This window comes from Accipiter gentilis, chromosome 6 (assembly GCF_929443795.1).
Source record: "Accipiter gentilis chromosome 6, bAccGen1.1, whole genome shotgun sequence".
Classification (NCBI taxonomy): Eukaryota; Metazoa; Chordata; class Aves; order Accipitriformes; family Accipitridae; genus Astur; species Astur gentilis.
The window spans coordinates 32,100,346-32,122,278 of NC_064885.1; the positions used below are offsets into that span (position 1 = coordinate 32,100,346).

At 44.9% G+C, this 21,933-nt stretch overlaps 1 protein-coding gene across 21 annotated transcripts in view; it reads right to left on the reverse strand.

Annotated features, from left to right (window-relative positions):
- LPP (LIM domain containing preferred translocation partner in lipoma) overlaps window positions 1-21,933 on the reverse strand; it is a 552,127-nt gene that overhangs the window by 148,229 nt on the left and 381,965 nt on the right. The gene's annotated exons all lie outside the window — the stretch shown is intronic.

The following is a 21,933-nucleotide window of genomic DNA, read 5'->3' on the forward strand; positions in this document are numbered from 1 at the left end:
CAGCAACTCTCAGTCCTCTTGTTCTCACCACTTCATCAAACAACAGGCACAGATATGTGATCATGCAGTTGTCAGTGTTTTTCCTCAAGGGGGCTGGACAGAAGATGCTGAAAGCATTTGATCCACATGGTATTAAACGCTAGCACTGAACGTTATTGTTCAATGATGAAAATTCAGACATAAATAACTGGCTTGTTTTGAATGAGTAAAAGGATGTCTGTGTTTGCAGGAAACTCACAAGAGGGAGTAAAGAACCAGGGTGTTCCTCTTCTTTTATTATTACTCTTTTTATTTCTTTTGTAGTGGTGTCTGGAAATAAACCATCAGACAGAGGAGCTGCTCCTGCACTGCTGTGGCAGATGGCAAGCAGGGCTCGAGACTGGGGCTCTGCTTCGGCAGGGCTGCGTGGGGAATTCTGCAGCGGGAGGAAACAAGGCAAAATGTGCAGGCTGCCGTCTGCATTCAGATAAAGCACTGTCTGTTGCTAGCAGCACAAGTTGTTCTGAAAACAAGAGTCAATCATCTGTAGCCTTATTTCTGTACATTTCCTGCAGGGGTCTCATGAAATAAATGAGAATAAATGTAAGGGCGAGAGTTCCTATTAGGAGCAGCCTCGTCAGCATCACCCAGCCAAGCATTTACGTCATCAGCATGCTAATTTAATCAGACCTGAGCAGTGATGCTATAAATGGATTACCATCCCAGCTAGTGTGGTTACCGAGGTAACTCAGCCCTTTGTGCCACAGATACAATCGGCTTAATGATAATAAAAACCTCAGCACAAATGAAACAGAAGGAAAAGCCTGACAGGGCTGATGCATACACGACCCTTTCTCTCCTCTCCCCCCTCCCCTTCCCCAACCTCAGCCGCTTACTGCAATAAAATTAAGTGCTGCTGTGATCTGTATGCACAGCATTCCCATAGGGAACACGCAAGTAAATAGAACCCATGGAAATAATTAATACAGGCCAACAACTAATGCCGTCAGCACTACTTAGTCATTCCACCAACCCTGAATGGGAGAGGGACACACAGACAGAAATGCCACACGGGCAGGGCAGACTCCAAAAAGCCTGCAAAGGGCTTCAGAGAAGTAGTTGCTCACCCCCACGCAGCCTTAATTATACCAATGGAGTGCTTCAGCCAAGAGCTGACTGCAACAGTGAGTTTGGACACTGACTACCCCTGCCAGGAGGGAGGCATTTCCACATCATCTCCTGCTCATCCGAAACTGGAGGTGACCTGACAGTGGGCAGCCCGAAGGCCAGGGAGAAACTCAACTGCAACGTCACCAACCCAGAAGCGGAGGTGACTTGGTCCTTTGCAGGGAGGGCTAAAATGGACTCTGGGCTTTCCTGCGTTCCGACAGCTCTGCAAAACCAGCAGCCTACTCACCTCCCGGCTTAGCCTGGGAAAGGACATCCCGTGCAAAGAGCTAGTCTTGATGGGCTAAAAGGCAGTGATATCCCTGCCTTAAAAAGGACAGAAGATCATACTCTCCAGCTCCTCTAGCTCTTTGCCCGATTCAGCACAAAGCTCCCTGTGGATGCTGAATGCCACGCATTTTCCTATTCAGATGCCAAAGACCAAATTTCCCATAGCTTTCAAGATCTGATTTTCTCTTCCTCCCACCCAAAATCTCAGCAACTATGAGCTCAAACACCAGCATCTAAGTGCCCAGCTGCCAGAGCAGTTCAGGCGTTTCACGTGCCCTTACTGCAAGCCACCACCTCCTCACCTACCGACGCTCATCTGCAAACACCAAACACTACGACCACATCAGGAGCAGGAGTGCATACTGTAACCTCAGGCTTATCAGGCTCCTGGTGGGCAGTGCTCCAGTCCAGGCAGAATCTTAAGGAATTAGCATGAGACCAATAACTTTTGATGGATTCACCAGGAGTGCAATGAACTCTCCATTGCCTGTCACGTAAACACATGCATCAGTCTTTTTGCTTTGTAAATCCCAAAACACAGCTCACGCAGCCTTTGGGAAAAACCCACAGAGACTTCCCAACATTTAAAACTGGACACGTACAGAAATGGCTGTGCCCTTGCCTTCATTTACACATCAAAGCTCTGTGTATGTTGGTGGTGGGATTGCATTAGGGCAGCTCATTCCACCTACGGGAGACCACCTCAGCAAGCCAACCCAGCACTTTTTCACTGAGCAGAGGTACCCATGCGTTTGGACCCAAAACAAGCATTAGTGAGATCAGCTCTTCCAGAAGGAAAAGCCCTTTCTGAAGTGGTGGAACACCAGCAAAGCCAAAGCTGCTTCTGTGCACTGTTGCATGTCCCTGCAATGAGCAATAATAGCAGATCTGTCTATAGAATAGACGCATTCAGACTCATCTCTTGGGAAATCTCACTAAATACTTTCTCACTCCTCCACCACGCAGAAAGCACCAGTCCTCCCGGGAAATTTATTACATGCTTCTAGAGAAATAGTTAAATAGTTCCTTTAGGAGCCCTTTTAGATCAGATTACAGGAGTACACTTTTCCCTGGAAGGGAGAGAATCCTATGCAAATGACACCAAATTACTATGAAAAGTTACGCTCTTGGCTGGAGACACCTGACTGGCTGAAAGCACGGAGTTGTGTGTCCTCATCTAACCGTGCCCCCACAGCAGCCAGGCAGGTGAGCTGTGAATAACCCCAGGAAAGGAGGTTGGGGGGGGATAAAAATCGTCAAACCAAAAGGCAGACGGCAGAGTGCCAGAACACACAGCTCTGGAAGTGGCACGACTGTTGATGTGAAAAGGAAGCCATCACCTTTGCTTCAATTTAAAAGTCATCGTGACAGCTTGAGAGATTTTAACATTTAAGCGACACAGTGACAGCTTGATCCAGTCCAACAATTGCAATTCGCAGACATGTCTAAACACAAACTCTGCTTCCCTGGGTGCAAAGCAGCTGCTCGCTTGGGAAAGGCACGTATCAAAAGTGGGGATGTAATGTTAGAAATGCTCCTCCAGGATGGTCACTCAGCCAGTTATTCTGCATATACTGTGCTTGTGAGACCGGACTGGGGCTCTCTCCATCCTTGTGGCACAGAAGGGATCTAGGCAAAGACTGATGGATGGAAAGAAAAGGAGAAGAATTGGCATCGATGTGAAGTGTTCCATTAATTTCAATGGGAGCTACAGGTGTGCAGCACTTCAGAGAAAGCCCTTAAATAGCTTTGCTGCCACAATCAAGTGAAAACTGAACTATGCAGCCTCTCTTTTTCCCCTTAGACCTTGCTCCTCCTGGCAGCCAGGTGGGCCCTAAGGTGTTTACAGTGATGCAGGGCAATGCAGAACAGCCCTATCCAACCGCAGGTGTCCCAGCCACATTAAAAAGAGAATTAGGTATTCATTAAAATTTACAGTATACTTCTAACCTCTTTATAGTTAGGTGCTTGTTCTCTTGGCCATGAAGTTATACCTAATGGTATGCTGGGCCTAATAATGGCTCTTTTGGTGGTTTTTTTTCACCTGCCCAATGTCCGGCTTATACAATTTAGTGCTGTGGAACGATGCCAGAGTAACAACCCCAGGCACCAATGTCTTCCTAGGCAGATGCAGAACAGCCAGTGCTGGCATTTCTTTCCCCAAGGTGGCTCCTTTTAGGTCCCTATAGCACACCTGGGAAAGATTGCTCTGAGCCTCTCTGGAGGTGACTTCTGAATGCAGTAGGATTTCTGGCCATTTGCAAGTGGCTTCTAATCCTGGGCGCCAGTTAAATCAATGAACAAAAACGAAATACTGGAGAATTTGTCCATGAAAAAAGAGTCATTAGGCCAAATACTTATTTCACCCCTTACAACTGTAATGGTAAAGTGCTACTGTGCCCCTTCCTGCCGCCCAAAGGCCTTGTCATCCACAGGCAACATCACAAGAATGACTTTGTTATTGTCATTAAAAACATGACTTTTTCAGTGACCCACAAAGGTAAAGCAGCACAACACACGCTTGCCAACAGTTATCACTCCACATACAGTCTAATGCTTTTAAAAAACAAGTCAGCTCTCTGTAACCAAGCTTATTTCACAGTTTCAGGTTGTCTTAAAACCAAATAAATAAATAAAAAGATGAAATATTTTTGCAGCTGTTGAGCTTCCTGAAGGCACATTATATACTTAAGAAGCATTAAGACATGACCATCATGAACAGAGAAACCAGTGGCTACAGCGCTCGCCGCCTTTGGAACATCTGCTCTGATTTGCAAGTCCCTTGGATTGCAAAGGAAGCCAGAAAATGAAACCTTCGGTAGTGGCTCATTTCCAAGCCTTTATGGACAGATCAGTGACAGGGCACCAAATTATTCTTAGAGAGAAAGCAGGGCATCCTCAGCTGTTCCCTGTGCACAAAAGCAGTCAATTACTGCAAGGCAGCCGCGGACTTGTAGGTCTCAGATTTTTCAGGGGAGACCACGCGCTGCCCCTGCCTGAACACACCTGAGACTTCAGCTCCCTCGGGGAATGGGAGCTGGTCAGAGGAAACCCCCTGATGATGTAGTGTGGCCTCACTTTTCTTAAGCAAATCTTACAGGTTGAAAGGGACCTCAGGACCGCCAGTTCAGTCCAGTCCTCTCCCTTAAGGTAGGACTGACCCTGCCTAAACTGTTCCTGACAGATGTTTCACAACCTGACCTGAAGTCCCTCCAGTAATCGAGGACCTAACGTGTCTCCATGCCACCTTTTTCTGCAGCTACCTATCGCTCCTATAGCAATTTTACCCTAATGGCTAATCTAAATCTCTTCAGCTGGATTTTATGTCCCAGACACTGCGCTTTCCAAAGTAGATGTGCAGAACCTTTCATTCCCCTTTTCTTTGCAGCTGGAAGCAGACAGACCCTGAACAATTAGGAGGCAAGAACACCCACAGGGAAGAGGTTATTTACATAAACAGGATCACAATGTGTGTGTGTTTATGTATTTATTACTTACAAAAAAATACCGCAATCTCTTTTCTTTTCTAATTAAAACACCCAGTTTGCCCTGCTGCACAATTGCTAAGCAGATTTAAAATGGGGACTTCAGTAGCTATTTTATGGCTAATCAAATGAGTAAATATAATGATCTGCTCCAATTCCCATTCTGATTACGCAGTGTAGCTATTTCATTCCCTCAATAAGATCCTTGCACCCTAAAAGAATAGTTTAACAAGCTTAAGTGCAGAATGTTAGGCTCGATTTCTCTAAAGGGTAATAGAGTGGGAGTGTCTGTATAATTAGCTTTGTTGGGCTCCCTCCCTCACTTTACAATACTTTCTATACAGAGCTTTCACTGTCTCTACAGGTCCCCATGTTAAAGCAGCAAAATAATGCAGAGCACATTAGATCCATACTGGTTGTGCAGAGGAGTTTTGGAAGACAGAAAAAGAGCTGGAGAAGTGCTAGTTATTTCAGCCCAAAAGGGCTCAAGTTTTAATTTAACAAAGCAATAAAAGCACACATGTTCATGTACATATCTTATTCATCTCTAATGTATTGAACTTTTAGATGTTTCTAAAAGTTAAGATCCACCAGACTACTAACACACTGATCAAATCATAGTATAAATCACTAAAGTGCACTCAACATTTTCTTCTCTGCATAGGACTTGAAATTAAATTAACAGCACACAATCTATAATGCGAAACATTACCTAACATATTTGGAAGGCTCTCATGCTGAATTCCCTTATAGAAAATAAAAGTATTTGATATACTGATTTTTCACTACAAGAAACATTTTTTTACATAAGCTGGCAAAAACATAATATTTTGTGCTTGCAGAAGAATTTTCAGGTGAAGATCTGAAAATCCTTTCTGAAGTCAGACAGCCAGGCGCAATATGTGATTATTACCATCTCTGTTTTACAGATGGGAAACTTAATGCTAGAACAGTTCAAAATCTTACTGAAAATACATGGGACATGTCAGAGATCTGGGAGGAAAGAGAAAACAGCAGGTCTCGTTTGGTTCCAAAGTACCATGGCTGCATCAGACCTCTCCCAAACCAGCCACCTTGTATCTCTCCTATCACTTTGTAATTGCGAGCATCAAAGTGCCCATGGATACTGTCTTTGGAAACTATCGTGCAAAAACCTTGGCAAAAAGGTCAAAATCTAGTCAAATTGTTTAATCCTGCAATGATTGAAAAAAAGAAAAATTTTGAAAAAACAGGACACTAGGCAAGTTACTCCTAAAGGAAAGTCCCGCAGCTGAATCACAGGCTTCACCTCTAACAAAACAAAATCCACAGTTAATCCATTGCTTCAGAGTAAGTCAATAGCAAATAACAAAGGCAGTAACACAGGTCCAGGAGCCCGTCCATTTTTTTGGCATTCAAACTCACCAGTCTGCAGTTAGACAGCAATACCTGATCAGAAACAAATGGATACTGCCCTTAAATTTTTCAAATTCCTCTGAAACAACTAAGCATACCAGGAGCCTTGAGCCTTGAAAAGACACAGCCAAAACTCTGAGTGGTACAAACAGGAGGAATGATTGTTCTGTCACTTCTACTGCTAGAAAGAAGCAACATGAAACCACCTTAGTGGGAGGTAAATGGAGAACATAAAGAAGAAGGTGGGTCTTCCCCACCTCCATGGGACTCCTTTGCCACGGGATGCTTTAAATTCCAGAGATTTACGACTTCATAAAGCAAATGGATGATCTGATGGAGGAAAAATCCCTGACTGAGTATTATGGAAGACATAATTTTTATCAAGCCAATCTCTGGGGACAGCAAATTCTTAGATAAAGGGAAATATTCTGGGGCAGTATTGCCATGAATTTGCACTACTCTTGTCTTCTTCCTTTGGTATTTACTGCGAAGGACAGTGAGCTGGAGTGACCATTCATCTGACGCAGGATCCTAATTTCAGGCTTATATACACTGACACTTGACAGAAAGATACTGAAAAGCCAAGGCTTAAATTCTGATTTCTGATCCAGGCAGGTTCTTTTTCTAGAAACCAGACTTGTGCCATTTCTGTCTCTAAAAAAAACCCCAGCAGTAGACCAGCACTATAATGATAGGAGTTGGGTCAAAACGTACCTGACCGAGTGCACTCAAGATGTGACTTCCCTCCAAGCTCAGTTGCAGACAACAAGGTCCTACAACATTACAAAAGCATTTATCTGAGTCCAGGAAGCAGGATACCAATGCTTTCATCAAATGAGCCAAGCCAGAGCTGAAGTTGGGTCTTCACAACAGCCAGCATTTAAGATGCTCAAGAAAACTTGGCAGGTAAGTAAGATATTAAAAATTCCCCAGGGGATAGTGTTCCAACAGAGTGAAACTGCAGTCTCTTCTGCATGTGAGAAGTCCGATTAACAGAGGGCAACTCAACATCATGTGATGGAGCTAGTTCTGGATGCACTGGTACGCCTACGCACAATGCATCTCCAAGGGACATGGCAGTTCTGACCACAAAGCTTTACTGCCTCCTTATACCGTGCTGCACTTGTCTGCATGAAAAATTCCCAGCTGTTGGACACAACATCCCACTTGGGAAGCCAGTTCAAGCATCTTTGCAGAACAAGAGGATCTCCTTCACGTTTCCTTGAGTTGTGAGCTTACAGCTCCTCAGAGATGTGTTAGCAGATTGAGGGACCTGGTTTGGGTGTATAGGGAGTTCTTAAGCTGTTCAAGCAAAGAACAGCTTGAAAATGGAGAACAGCACCTTGGTAAGTATTTCAAAGACAAACAGACACCTGCTTTGGTGTTGTCTGTGCCAGCTTAGCCACACAGAAAAGTGAAGCAGCTGCACAAATTTGCAAAGTTGTGCTCAACATAAGCTTTGGAGGGAGACAATTTATCCTAATCCACCCATACTGCAGTCACAGAAGGGTGGAGAGAAGAAAGCCCCAGAGGTCCAGATGCAAATACTGCAGGTCACAAATAGCACATTACCTATGCATCCTCACTGCATCAGGTACTGAACACTCACCCAAACACCTTACACTGAGTAGGCAGGCAAAGAAATGGGTTTATCCCCATTTAACAGAAGTGTGGCCCAGAGACAAAAGACGGCTCAGCCAAGGTTACACAACAGCAGGTGACAGGTCTGGGAGTCTCAGGGACACATCTACAACACGGGTCTGAGAAGAACTCACCTCCTTCTCAGGTTCAGGGTGGGACTACGTTGAAAGAAAGTCCAGGTTAGTGATAAATGCTTCAGACCAAGTATTTCTTTCTTCCCCCCTCTTTCAGTATACCCTTACTATCTTTAGTAAGTTTAGAGGAAACAATTAGAAAAGCTGATGCCAAACAGTCCAACCTGACCTTTCTCAGGGCCAAAGGCAAAGCTCTGACAGACATATCTGAGAGTCCTGCAGAGTGCAGCAAGGAAAGCCCCTTCAGGGCTCAGGTTGCTGTTTTACAAGAGACATTTTTAGCCTATAATTTTACCTCTTCCATCTTTCCCCATTGCTTGAAATTAAATTAAACATGGACCAGGGCCTAGGATTTTATCTGTCACATATTGCTATCATTAAACACATTTTAAATGAGTGGGCTTAGTTCAAATAAAACTGCCTCTTCCCTCTCCCTTTCTCAGCTCAACAAACATAAAATAGGAAACTGCACTCCAATATATTCAGAGGCAATACATGTTACATCATGAGTAGATGATCCATCTGGCGGGCTGACATGGTAGTAAGTTTGCTTAATTGTCAGGTCAGGCATATTACAGACCCAGTCTGTCAGACCTTTTAATACAGCTTTGTATTGGGGAATTTCAACCTCCTTGTACAGTATGTATAGACGTGGTATGCATCCACATGGTAGGAGCACACATGCATGGACACATATATGACGTGTCACTCAGAACAAGGAGATTAAATTAAGCAAGGAAATGCTGAAGTCAAATAGCTCTTAGCAGCTGTATACGTTTCAGTCTGGAATAATCACCCAAAGAAAGCAATGAGATATTTACATTTAATTTATTTGAAACTGGGCTGAGGAAAGCACTGATTATAGGGGATAATCCAGCACTGGCTCACAAGCGAAAGAGCCAGACATCCTCAGATGTTCCCTCCATTTATACTTTCTAAGCAATCAGCCCATCACTTCATTTTTGGCTCCATGCAGTTCCTATCATGCAGACAGTCTCCTGAGATTGTCTATATGTCCTCCTTAGAAATCACTGAGTACACTCAGCAAATGATCGAATCCGTCAAATGGTTGTTTTGCCTTTAAAAAGCCCACAAAACAAAACAAACCCCCCCTCTTTCCTCCTTTGCCTTTGTACCTTACCTCATCTCCTTCTCTTCATTAATGAGCTCAATTCTGAAATTATTTTGTTTACAGGAAGACTTTAAGGTGTTCTAAAATACAATTTGTAGGAAAGATGCCAAATACAAATTATATTCTCTAGACCTGCATGTATTTGTGATTTTGCATGAGCATGCACACATATGTTCAATACAGAAGCAGCAGGTGTTCTCTAAAGCTTTATTGCCATTAGTTAGAAATGACCACATTACTCAACAGTGTCAAAGCCAAGTCTTGTCAAAGGCAAGTCTTGCCAAAAAGCTAAAAAGCCTGATGATTTCCAGTGTTATACAGGCCTACTTTGGGGTGCTAGCTCTTCCAGATACCTCCAAAACCTAACAATGATCTACATTTACCCTAAAGAAGCACTTGATGATTGTATCCTCTGCGTGGTATCTCCATGGATTTTCATGCGACACAGAGCATGCTGTCTTGAGCACGGTAGCAGCTGTCTGTCACCGGAGCCTCATAAAACACTGTGACCTTCGTGGCCACCCTGTTCCACAGCCAGATCCCCTGTCTTGCACTTTGGACATTAGCTACTTATGAGGACTCGAGTCAAAATGTTTCAAGAAAAAGATTAAATAGAGTTCAATACAGTATTTGTACTATCTCCCTGCTGCACTATATAGTGCTTAAAAAATCCCAGCCAAACAACAGTGGCTTATCCATCACTTTTTAAGACTGCAAAACAGTCTTAACTGCACAGGTATCTCGTGTAATGCGCAGTTGGTCTTTTTGCAAACCAGCACAGTAATCAAGCCTGACACCTTCTCTTCCCCTCTTGATAATCACAGCTTGAAACTGCATGTGCATCCTGGCTTTCTGCCAGATGGAAACAGAACTGTGCCCTCCATCTTTCTTGAATTCTTCTTGGATCATGAGTTAATGGTTTTGTAAGAGGGAATCAAAATTGCCCAACCCCCCAGGATGACTGGAGTGATTGCTGGTATGCAAGATGGCAATTCTTCATGGCCCTGAGCTTCCCGCAATGGGCTCTCATCAACTTCTCACAAATCACTTCAGAGGGGGCAACATACCCAGTCTCTCGTCAACCCAAAGATAAACAACAGTGCTACTTATGACAAGATAGCAAAGTCTCTGACCTGGGTTATGCTTACAACCAGGCCAGACAATTGCAACAATCTTACCTGTCTTTAAACATAATGCCATAAAAACTGCACAACCTGCCCTTGCTCTCGCTGTACTTACGCACATGAAATTACTTCTTTCCAAGTGAAGAATTCATCGTAAGACTTTGAATATTTTGCTTGGGCAGGGAGGAATCAGTCTCAGATTGTAAACATTAGCAGAAATATTTATAACTGCATCAAAATCTCATTTTTCTGGCCAGGTACATTTTTTTGTTTGTTTTTTTTGTTTGTTTTTAAATCTGTGGGACAAGACAGTAATACTCATTGGACCAACGCATCATTGATTTCCCATTGTGATGGGTTGACCCTGGCTGAACACCAGGTGCCCACCAAAGCCATTCTATCACTCCCCCATCCTCAGCTGGATAGGGGAGAGAAAATATAACAAAAGGCTCGTGGGTCGAGATAAGGACAGGAGAGATCATTCACTATTACCGTCACGGGCAAAACAGACTCAATTTGCAAAACATACTCAATTTATTACAAATCAACCAGAGCAAGGTAATGAGAAGTAAAACGAAATCTCAGAACACCTTCCCACCACCCCTCCGTTCTTCCCGGGCACAACTACCCTCCCGGATTTCACCACCAAGCCCCCCCAGCGGCACAGGGGGACAGGGATGGGGTTTATGGTCATCACACGTTATTTTCTGCCGCTTCACCTCCTCAGGACGAGGGCTGATCACACTCTTCCCCTGCTCCAGCGTGGGGTCCCACCCACGGGAGACAGTCCTCCACGAACTCCTCCAACGTGGGCCATTCCCACGGGCTGCAGTTCTTCACGAACTGCTCCAGCATGGGTCCATTCCACGGTGTGCAGTCCTTCAGGAGCACACTGCTCCAGCGCGGGTCCCCCACGGGGTCACAAGTCCTGCCAGAAAGCCTGCTCCGTGGGCTCCTCTCTCCACAGATCCGCAGGTCCTGCCAGGAACCTGCTCCAGCGCGGGGTTCCCACGGGGTCACAGCCTCCTTCGGGAACCCACCTGCTCCGGCGTGGGGTCCTCCACGGGCTACAGGTGGAGATCTGCTCCACCGTGGACCTCCCTGGACTGCAGGGGGACAGCCTGCCTCACCAGGGTCTTCACCACGGGCTGCAGGGGAATCTTCGCTCCGGCGCCTGGAGCATCTCCTCCCCCTCCTTCTTCACTGACCTTGGTGTCCGCAGGCTTGTTTCTCTTACATGTTCTCACTCCTCACTCCGGCGGCAGTTTTTCTCCGTCCCAACTTTTTCCTTCTTAAAAATGTTATCACAGAGGCGTTACCACTATCACTGATTGGCTCGGCCTTGGCCGGCGGCGGGTCCGTCTCAGAGCCGGCTAATATGGGCTCGCTCTCTCTTGAACACAGGGGAAGCTTCCAGCAGTTTCTTACAGAAGCCACCCCTGTAACCCCCCCCCGCTACCAAAACCTTGCCAAACAAAACCAATACACCCATAGAAACAGCAGCTAGTTAGAGTGCTCACTTTCAGCTGTGAAGCAGCATGTTAGGTTTATCTTGCTATAATATTTTTTCCGTGTCACCCTCTTTTACATACTCATGGAAGTTTCCTATTCGCTATTGAAACACCATATGGTGATAATATATGCTAACACAGGCACACTGACACAGTCCGCAAGCCTGCTATTGAGCAAAAGTTGACAACATAAGGCTGAGAAAATCATAAGTGCTTCCAAGCCACAAGATGTACGTCACCTAATTGCATTTTACTGTGATGCAAGGAAGTCTGAGTCAAGGAAGGAACTTCCTTACAATGAAACTCTAACAGCCTGGAGTAATTTACAGTTATTTGAAGAGCTGTAGCAAGGATCTATCAATTCATAGCTTTCAGATATGGGCTGGGTGTGGTTTGGGTTTTCTTTTAGCCTAGGCAGCTTTAATATACAGAAAGAGACAATGCATCTCAGCATCACAGTCATTTCTCAAAAGGTTCCAGACAGGAAGGCAAAAGGCAATCAATAAGAGAAAATATAGACGCAGCCCCATAAACCGTCCACAGATGCATCTGCCTCTTACTTTAATGGTTAATGGTTTTGAACGAGGAATATCTTGCAACAATCCTGAGATATGTTCAGGCTATAAATGTATCATGTTTATTTATGCACTGGTAGCAGGGTCTAATGTAGAAACTGCATGGCCAGCTCTCATTTTTCTGTAGGGCTCTGGATTCTTCCAGGCAGCCCTACCTGAAATGAGGCTGGGAAGAGATCTGCTTTGCTCTCAGACTGTCCAGCAAGGGCTCTAGGGAGGGGTCCTCTCTTCCCTGTAGGACAGACCCTTGTAAAAACAGACCGCGAAAGACAGGGTGGACCAGCAAATGACACTATCCCAGAATGTCACCCGATGCATGTCCCAAAGCGTTGTTTTACAACGAGCTGCACGGTCTTCTGGTGCCTCAGCTCTCCATTTGCAGAACAAAAGAATCAAACTTCTCCTTCCTCAGGGCATTACAAGGATAAACACATGAAAAGCTGCAAGTGCTCACGCAAACAGACACCAGTAAGTAACCACGACAAACTTGTGAAGGCCACACTTGATATGCTAGAGCTCCCTAGCATGTTTTAGCCTTCACCTTTCAAAAGTATTTAGAAACTGCAACTGCAGAAGTTAGTTGCCCTCCTCTTTTAAAGAGCGCAACTCAACAGTAACTCATGTCAGCAGGATCTACAACTGCCCTTCAATGGTCTCTGGATAGATTCGAGGCAATTTGAAGGCATATCAAGGCAATGCTCTCCTTGCTGTGAGTGTAATGCACAAATCACAAAGCCATCGTTCCCACTTTGGTGGAAATAGCCTGGGGAAGACATCCAGCGCAGGTCACAGTGGGAGCCAAGTCCCAAGTGATGCATTGCCATGCAGGTGTTTCTCTAAGTTGCTGTGCTGTTCCCTTGGCTCTGAACTATTTCCTTTCCCTAACAGGGAGGGAAACGCAGCTGGTTCCTAGTGTGTGCAGAAGAGAAACAGTCAACGCAAAAGGAACAGAAACCTTAAAGAGCGGTGCAAAGGAAGCCTAATTTCCTATGGACTTGTGTCTTGCATCTTGAGCAGACTCTGACCCTTCCTGTTCTCCTCCGTTACCTCTCCTGACCACCCCTCCTGCTTCCCTTCTCCCCCTAGTATTAACCTTGGCATTTATCTGTGTATGTCAGCCAAACAATCTGTGTTTCAGGTCAGAGATCCTGCTTACAGCACAGTCTGGAAGAGCAAAAGTTCAGGTTGCCTGCAAGACGCGCAGCGGGCTCCGAGCTCGCTGTGCACGTCTGTGGATGGGCCAGCCCACGGGCCACGGCGAGGACAGCCAGCACCATACTGCAGCTCCCCGAGAGACGTGGGTCTGGGTCCCTCCTCCCCAGCCACTGAGTTTTGCATACGTATAGTCCTCTCTTAGACCCACTTAAAAGCAGCGAGCGGCTGGATTCAAACCGTAGGTGGGGAACAGCCAACTGCTGGACACCGATGGGTGCTGGGTGGGGAGAATTAAGCAACTACGCTTTCATTTCAAAACGTGCTAGCTATTTCCTTGGTGGGAATTGTGCAGAAGAGTGGCTGCCACATGCGTGGGGAAATCACCACCTTGTGGCACAGGACTAAGTTCAACTTCCAGCCGTACGCAGGTGGGGAAAACAACTTCCCACTTCTAGAGAGCTGGGTAGATCAGAGAGTGATGATACAGGAGCAGGACACCACAACTTTCTGGGCCTGAGGGTTTGAATCCTTCAGGGTTCACTGTCAAGACATTGCATCAAGAAGTCCGTTGGCTGTAAATCACAAAACTGTAGCTGAGTTTCAAGCAACACCCTCCCACAAAAGAAATGTAAGGTTTTTTATTTTTCCTGCTTGGTTCATACACTCCAGGAGAAAGGTGGATGCATTTCCCCACACCTGAGACCTCTTCAAATCCTCCTGGCAGGGGATGTTCTCATGTACGCTCTGCCCATCCATCCACATGTGCTACAAGAGGAGGAGAAGTCCATGACGGGATGTCCATGGTCTGGCCTCAGCTCCTCCAGTGACCCGTGAACAAACCAAGTCATCTAATCTCCCAGTGCCTCAGTTCCTCCTCGACCATGAAATAGCAAGCATACTTCCGTATTTCACAGGGCTGCTGTTGTGGTGGTAAATCTAATGCCGCTGAAGCACTCGGATGCATCGACCCATGCAAGGATGCAAGCAGAGCCTGCGTCCCAATGAAACGCAGGTCTCTGCCCTAGAGGCGGCTGCTCTTTGCTGGCTGGACACATGAACAGCTTGTGAAGTGTGCCAAGTCCCTTTGAGATGAGTGCCAAACCATGGCAAGTGCCAAAAAACAAGGATGGGGAAAAGATGACAGGCTTCCTGAGATGATGGTATACAGCAGCTTGGTCCCATTGCGTGGAAAAAGATAGAAAACATAACAATAGGTAGAAGGCCTTGAACAGCTTTAGAGAGTAAGAGGCCTGCTCTCAAGCACTCACAACAAAATAATCACAACTGCAGAATGAAAAAAAGACCAAATTATGAGGTACTATTTGCTTTTTATCACTGTTCCCAAAGTAAATGTTTATCTTTATCCACACACAAATTTGAGATGCTTGCACAGATTTTAAAGTCCAATATATCCAACACTAGTCGTCATCTAAAGCTGCAGCCAAGCACGTAGGCAGAAAACCCAAATGGATGCAAAAAAGAGAAAGGGGAAAGGGGAAAAGTAAACCTTACTGAGATTTCTGTGAACTTGATTATATATCAGAAAAAAGAAACAGCAGGAGTAGTACTGCTTTATTTTCACTCTGATGATAGTATAAGAGGAAGAAATAATACCCTGCAAAGGTCACTCTTATCCTGTTCATCTGTGACGAGCTGATAATCTGGGATCTCAGAAAACTTTCTTTAAAAATCTTCATGGACATGCTCTTATCAAAAGGATTAAGGTTTAATACATACCAGCAGATGCAACCGATTCGAGCATCTGCTAATCAGAGCAGCGTCAGTTTGCCACACGCACCGGCTGGAGCTGATGAGCACGGGAAGGTTCCCCTTCTGGTAGAGAAAGGCCAAATCCAAACATACATGAAATCATCTCTTGGCTATGCCTTCCAACTCACAAGTACGTGGCTGAACATCCCTGCGCTGTGCATGCTCCTCTGCCCACAGGCGTGTCAGGGACGGCATAAGAGACGTGCGCTGCTCGCAGCCAGCACGCCCGCAGCGCTGCTCCTAGAAAGCTTCAGCCTTGGGACCATCTCAAACACCACCCACGCAGGGTGGGAATGTCACTCTGCCTTTGGAGAGGGGAACCGCAGAAGGAAGAGTTTCCTGGACGTAGAGGCTTTGCTTCTCAAGTGCTGGGAGGAACCCACTGAAATTGCTCCAGATGGGACACTTCCTTTTCTACTTTAAGTAATCCACCCAGATTTTCCAAACAGCACAAAGCCAGTGTGCTGGAGCCAGAAGCAGGAGCACAGCTCTCAGAGGTGACCCCATCAGCCCGTGCAATTCCTGATGTCCATGACTACGGCAAAAATGTCACAGCCCGCTGAGAACAGCCCTTGCCAGCAGCCCTGTGGTGAGCCTGCATGAGCCCTCCAGTGCTGCCAAAAGCGTCAGAGCTCACCAGTTCAATGCCAGCTTGGGCACACTTCTGTGAGACACCGTCGTCCCTCTGTGTCCACACAAGTCATACAAGTCAGCAGGGAAATGGTGGCACCTCATGGCCTTCATGAGAAGCTTTGTGTAGCGCCTGTAGCTCTGGAGAAGCTGGACTGTCCTACTAAAAGGTCATCAACACTTTAGGATGGACAGGGGATGCTTCTCAGTTTCACCAGATGGGCTTATTCCCAACGAGCCTTTCTGTCCCACAACCCAAGAGATTAAAAAGCCCAGAAAAACCAAGATGCACAGAACTCAAGTGAACAAATACAGCGAGACCCTTGCCACGGGGAAAGCACTGCCTGGCTACCATGCTGTGCTGCTGGACTCAGAAGCCTCTTTGGCAAAGCTGCACAGATGCCCACAGATAAGACATGCTCAGACTAGCAGAAAGAGGCCTGGGCACTTTTATTTAACTCGGATATCATATCTGAAGACAGCAGAAGCTAAGCCATCCATTTCAGCCCAAATTGCATTGAAAAGACTCAGTACTATTCTGAACACCTGGAACAGCTGAATCCCACCAAGCCTTGTAACTGAGGAACCACAAACTCTCCGTCACATAAACACTACAGTAGGGGGGAATTAATTCTGAACCCACCAAGTGAAATCTTAATCTTCTTGTACCCCTAAATTTTCTTTCTTAAAAGAAAGAAAACCATTCCTGACAACAACTGGGATGCTAGCAAACACTCCACAGACTGCGCTTGCAAAATCCTTTCGGTGCATACCTAAGAAGCCAGGCTCAGACAAATAGCAGGAACAAGGAAACTAGACTCTGAGCCTGGACTAGCAAATTCTCACCTGTTTTGAATATAGGTTCAATGATCTGTTTTTCACAGAGCCCATATGTCAAGCCCACAGCCCAAACCAAGAGCAATCATAAAGCTCCTTTTCGATGCTAGGGGAATGCACTGTTCTTTGTGGAGCAGGAAGCTTTATTCATGGTTGGAGATACAGCTCCACGTAAACAAAGAGAAAACACCCAAACTCTTAGCCGTGCATTCCTGGCGCAGCTCTAATTGGGGCAGTAAAATTAGAAATGCACATGGAAGAGTACTACTAGTGGCCTTCAGCACTCAATATTTTCCCTTGTTTCATGGTTTGCCATCCTACAGCTGAAACTGTTCAATCCTGTCCCATCACTCTGCAAAACAATACGTCCATTGCCTTTACGCTGCCTTTGTTATCCCCAACTCACTGTCAAAAGAACTGATAGGATAACAACCAACGCTGTCAAATATTTAAATCCCTTTTAAATTCCAGTCATTAGAAGACATTATTTCCCAGTATGTTTGGAACTTAATGAAAAAGTATCACTGATTTTTTAATTTAATTTTCTTTACTTTTTTATTGTTCTGCAGCTCAAATTGAGAATGAGCTCCTTTTCCTTCAAAATATTACTCACTTAGGGTGACAGTGTTGGATAGTGGCAGATGTCTAGTAGTGGGAGCAATGATACAGAGGCAGGGACATAGGTGTGAATCTTCAGACACCTCGCCTAACTCTGCCTTCCTTTTCCCCATCTGTTGGATGAAAAGAATTATTTCTTTCTCGTTTTCATAATTTGTACAACCACATCACCTAAAGGCCTTCAACCCAGACCACGGTTTTCATTTGCTAGATGCCATACACATGGGTAGCAAGAGGCAAATCACATTGAAGAGGTTGCCAAGCTACAAGGACAGAAGAGATTTTGAGAGGAAGCAGAGTAGAAATGCTACGTTCAAGGTCATTTAGCACAGTGGTGGTAGCTGGGAATGAAACAGGCCTCCAGAGTGCCAGCCCAGTCCCCTTTGGATCAGGCTGCCTGAGAGCTGTACACAAGCACATTTGATCTTGACCATCAAAGCATGGTTTTTTGCTATTTAAATACTCCATAAATTTTGGCCACCCAGTATTTGCTTTTAGAAAAAGGCTAATTACCTTTGGACCAGGTACATCTTACTACCGGGTACACCTCCCACAAAGTCCTATTTTGCCAAACAGACAATCTGTTGGAAATTCAGGATAAAACTCAAGAGTTTCGGAAGGTATGTGCCCAATTCTGGACAAAGCAATCAGCATTCAATACATAATTCACAGCAGGGACAAAAAATCCAGAACTTTCATATGCTGCTATTTCCACTATTTCATTTTCACAACCTCTGCTGGAAGCCCTCTCTCCAGAGTCATAAAGTTTTCTTGTTTTTAAAAAAATGCAAACATTTATTTTATGGGCTGAAATTTGGCATGTTTTTTTGCTTAAGGTCTTGCTGCACTCATCTCTTAAGCCATGATTTAAGCAGAACAGGTAAAAATGGGGGGAAATACCCTTTAATAGAGGAGCCAGATGACCACAGCATTCACCAGCCCCCCCAGTTGGGGTTCACCCAATTTAGGAATAGCCCCTGCTCCCATTCATGGAAGTTATGCACCTAAATGCCTTGTCTATACAACCTCCTTTTACTAATGAAAGGCATAGTGGGTTCTCTGCCTCTGAACTTTCCAGCGGGTTACTGCAATTTAGAAGGTGTGATAAGTAAACAGAAAACACATTGCAGCTACACAAGAGGAGCTCTGTACTTTACTCATCACACCAGCATTTCTAAACATTACCAAACAGGAGGAAAATATTAATTAGATTTTTTCATAATGCATCTGCATTTCTTCAAACAATACCTAAGGCAAGCTCATCTCTTAACATACCATTGCAGTCATGGTAATTTTGAGATCATGTTGGTCTCCCTTCTCCATTTCAAGTCACTGCACCAGAATGCTGGAACTGGCCATGCTGGTGAAAGTCACACAGAAACCTCTCAAGCTCAGGTGATGTTTGGTCCTTTCTAAAACTTCGGCTCCAGCTGAATTCTTGAAATATGGTCTTTCCTACACCACCTCTCATGACAGAAAGCATCCTTAGATGCTGCTGTGTTGCAGCTAAACATGACGATACAGTCTTGTAATTTTCTGCTCTTTTTGATATGTGCAATTTTGAAAGAAAAAATCTAGCACTTTAATCACTTTGGACTGCTTCTGTGACTCAGAGAGATTTTCACTTGCAAGTCACGGGCTCAGCCCGGGGCTGAGGTGATAGCGATCAAAAGCTGCTTCTCACCCGCATATTGCTGATGGCCAATATGAAGTAAAATATCAATGCCTAGAAAACCTCTGCTGCGGGGGACTCTCTCAACACACGCCTCAAGACAGAGACAAGAGCTAACCAGAAACGAAGCCTGAGAGAATCTTTCACTTTGAGGTTCGGCAACACTGGGGCCGACTCACACTGGGGTACCAGACTCGCAGGACCTCCTCCCACCAAACCTGCTGCTCTGGGGAGGAAAGACCTCTTCTGCTCCGTAAGGGATCTATGTTGAGAAAATGCTTTTCAAACTTACCACTTCACAGGAGAAGGCAACAGAGGTCTGCAGGACAACAGCATCCTACCACCCCTGCCTGTGGCATGGGAAGCAGCCAGCAGGATCTGGGTGACTCTCTACCTTCACTTCTCAGCTCAGCTGCCTTGAATTAGGCAGGACCACTGGGAACAAGGAGGGTACTGCTGACCGCAGGTGTCAAAACTCTGTCCCTGCCCTCTATTAACGGTGGCCATTTTTAGCTCGTGGCAATGCCTTTGTCACCTGCCTGGCACACAAAAAACATTACCCATGTGAAGCCCAGGTAAGCAATGCAGGGGTGGTGCAGAGATTCATACTCATCCATGTCCTCAACAGCAGGTCTGCTGACCAAGGGGAATTGTCTGGGGTTGACATCGGCCCACCCATTCCAAGCATTATGGACTTTCCAAACCTACTGTGGAGGGTACAAGTCCCTCTGCTTCAGAGGCACCTCTCGGTGCAGTGTGTCTCATAGCAATCCTGAAGTCATACCAAGGATCGAAAGAGCTTCTCTCTGTGTGAATTTATGCCAATGGGTAGGGTACGTTAAATAAACTGCTTGTCATTATCCTGCTATCACTCCTACTCCACTGAGAGAGGATGATGTTACAGTTTAGTTTATGTTGCTTTAAAACTATCTTGAAGATAATATAAAAAAGAAACCTAACAATAAAATTTCTCTTATTCCAGAATAAGAGTATCCCCAAGGGCAAGGTATATCTATAAAATTATTATAATGCTTTAACCGCATAAGCACAACTGGAAACGTCTTCTCTGAAAACAAGTCATAACTCTATTTCCCATCTGCAGCCATTATCCTGATAAATTTGGGAAGGTCAGCTAAGGTGTAATCCAATAAACGTGCTGATGTTCTGAGTAAGTACCTCACAATTTGCAGCCTAATCTATTATCCTACCATAAGACCATCAAATGACTCACCAGTTTTAATACCTAGTACAGATCAAACAAAGGAAAATATCAAAGCTTTACTTTCTAGTTCCACCTTTCAAGGACTTGTTTGAGTACTCTTTAATTACAGCAGATGATACATTCAACTCTGGCATTTTCTTTCTCTAATAGCTATAGTTAGAAGTTGCTGTAGCTGTACTTTTCACAGGACATCATTATGCTAACCAATAAATCCTGAACAGTCTGATAAACTGAACAAAGAAAGTTGGGATTTGGTCCTAGAGATTAAATTCAGCTGCTTCTGCCCACTGGATAGCACACAGTGATTGTAACCCATCAGGGAGCAGCAACAACCCATCACTCCTGGGCACAGGCAACAAGTCTTCAGAGCCCCCACCTGAACTGCGGGCCAAAAGCCACGGGAACAAGTATATGCACAGAGCAACACATGTCATCTTGGAGGCTGATAAACTTAAGAAGTCGGATCAAGTCCAAAACTTGGGCTATGCCTTCCAATCCTCCAGAAACTCAAATACACCTGCAGAACTTTGAATTTGAACACGGTGATTATTTTAAAGTTTGGTGTTTGGTTTTTTTTAAATTATGTAGGTACAAAATAAAAGTGAAAAAGCAACCTATTCACAGAACACCAGATCCCAAAGGAAGAAGCATCAGGAGACAGTCAGCAGTACTTTTAGGAAACTGCAAACACTCAGCAAAGTCATTACAGAATTTATATGTCTTTACGAAGATGTTGGAGCTGACCATGGGCATGACCAAGGAAAATGGTGAGTACAAATTTCTTCCAGTAAAGTCTCGCAGTGTTTTGACACTATAAAGCATTTCCCAGTAACAATGTGCATTCGTATGTGTTTGGCCCACGCGAACAAAATGAACACTAGTTATTCAACACAGTGCCTGAGCACTCTCACTCTTAAAACTTGTCTCATTTATCGCAACAGCAAAAGCCCACTGGGAAAAGGACTGAATTGTATCTGGTTTACATTGTTGCTCTTTGTGACTGACTGACCCAAATCACACTGTTTTTCAAGGACAAGTATGTAAGTTTATGCAATAACTGTGTACATGCTGCTAGAATGAAAGAAGAGTTTATTGGGAGGTCCCTGCAGAAGGGACGGAAACCACACAGGCCACTACGCCAGAGCTTCTGTGCGCAGATGGACGCTTTCAAAAGTGCACAAATCTGATTTAACTCTGCTTTTGCCAAGTTCACATACTTAAACAAGAGCAAATCTAAACGAACTCTGATCACTTTAGCTCTGTTCCAAAGGTATCGGTTCTCAATTACTTAAAAGAAATGCAACATTGAAAAGAACCGAAAGAGCTGCAAACCAAAGAGAAGGCCTGTACGGATAGTGGTTATGCACTGCATCACTCAGCTATCCCTTTGATACTTTTGACTTTTGGGGTTTTATTCAGGGCTGACATCGGTAAGACAAACACGGCATGCATACAGCTGCATACGTGCCGACAGATCCATACATATGTAAGAAATTAGACAAGTCATGAGATGAGGAAGCAAAGGCAGGGCACAACTGGGCACAAACACGTCTGGGATGATTTTATGAGATCTCAAGAATTGCCCTTTTTAAAGT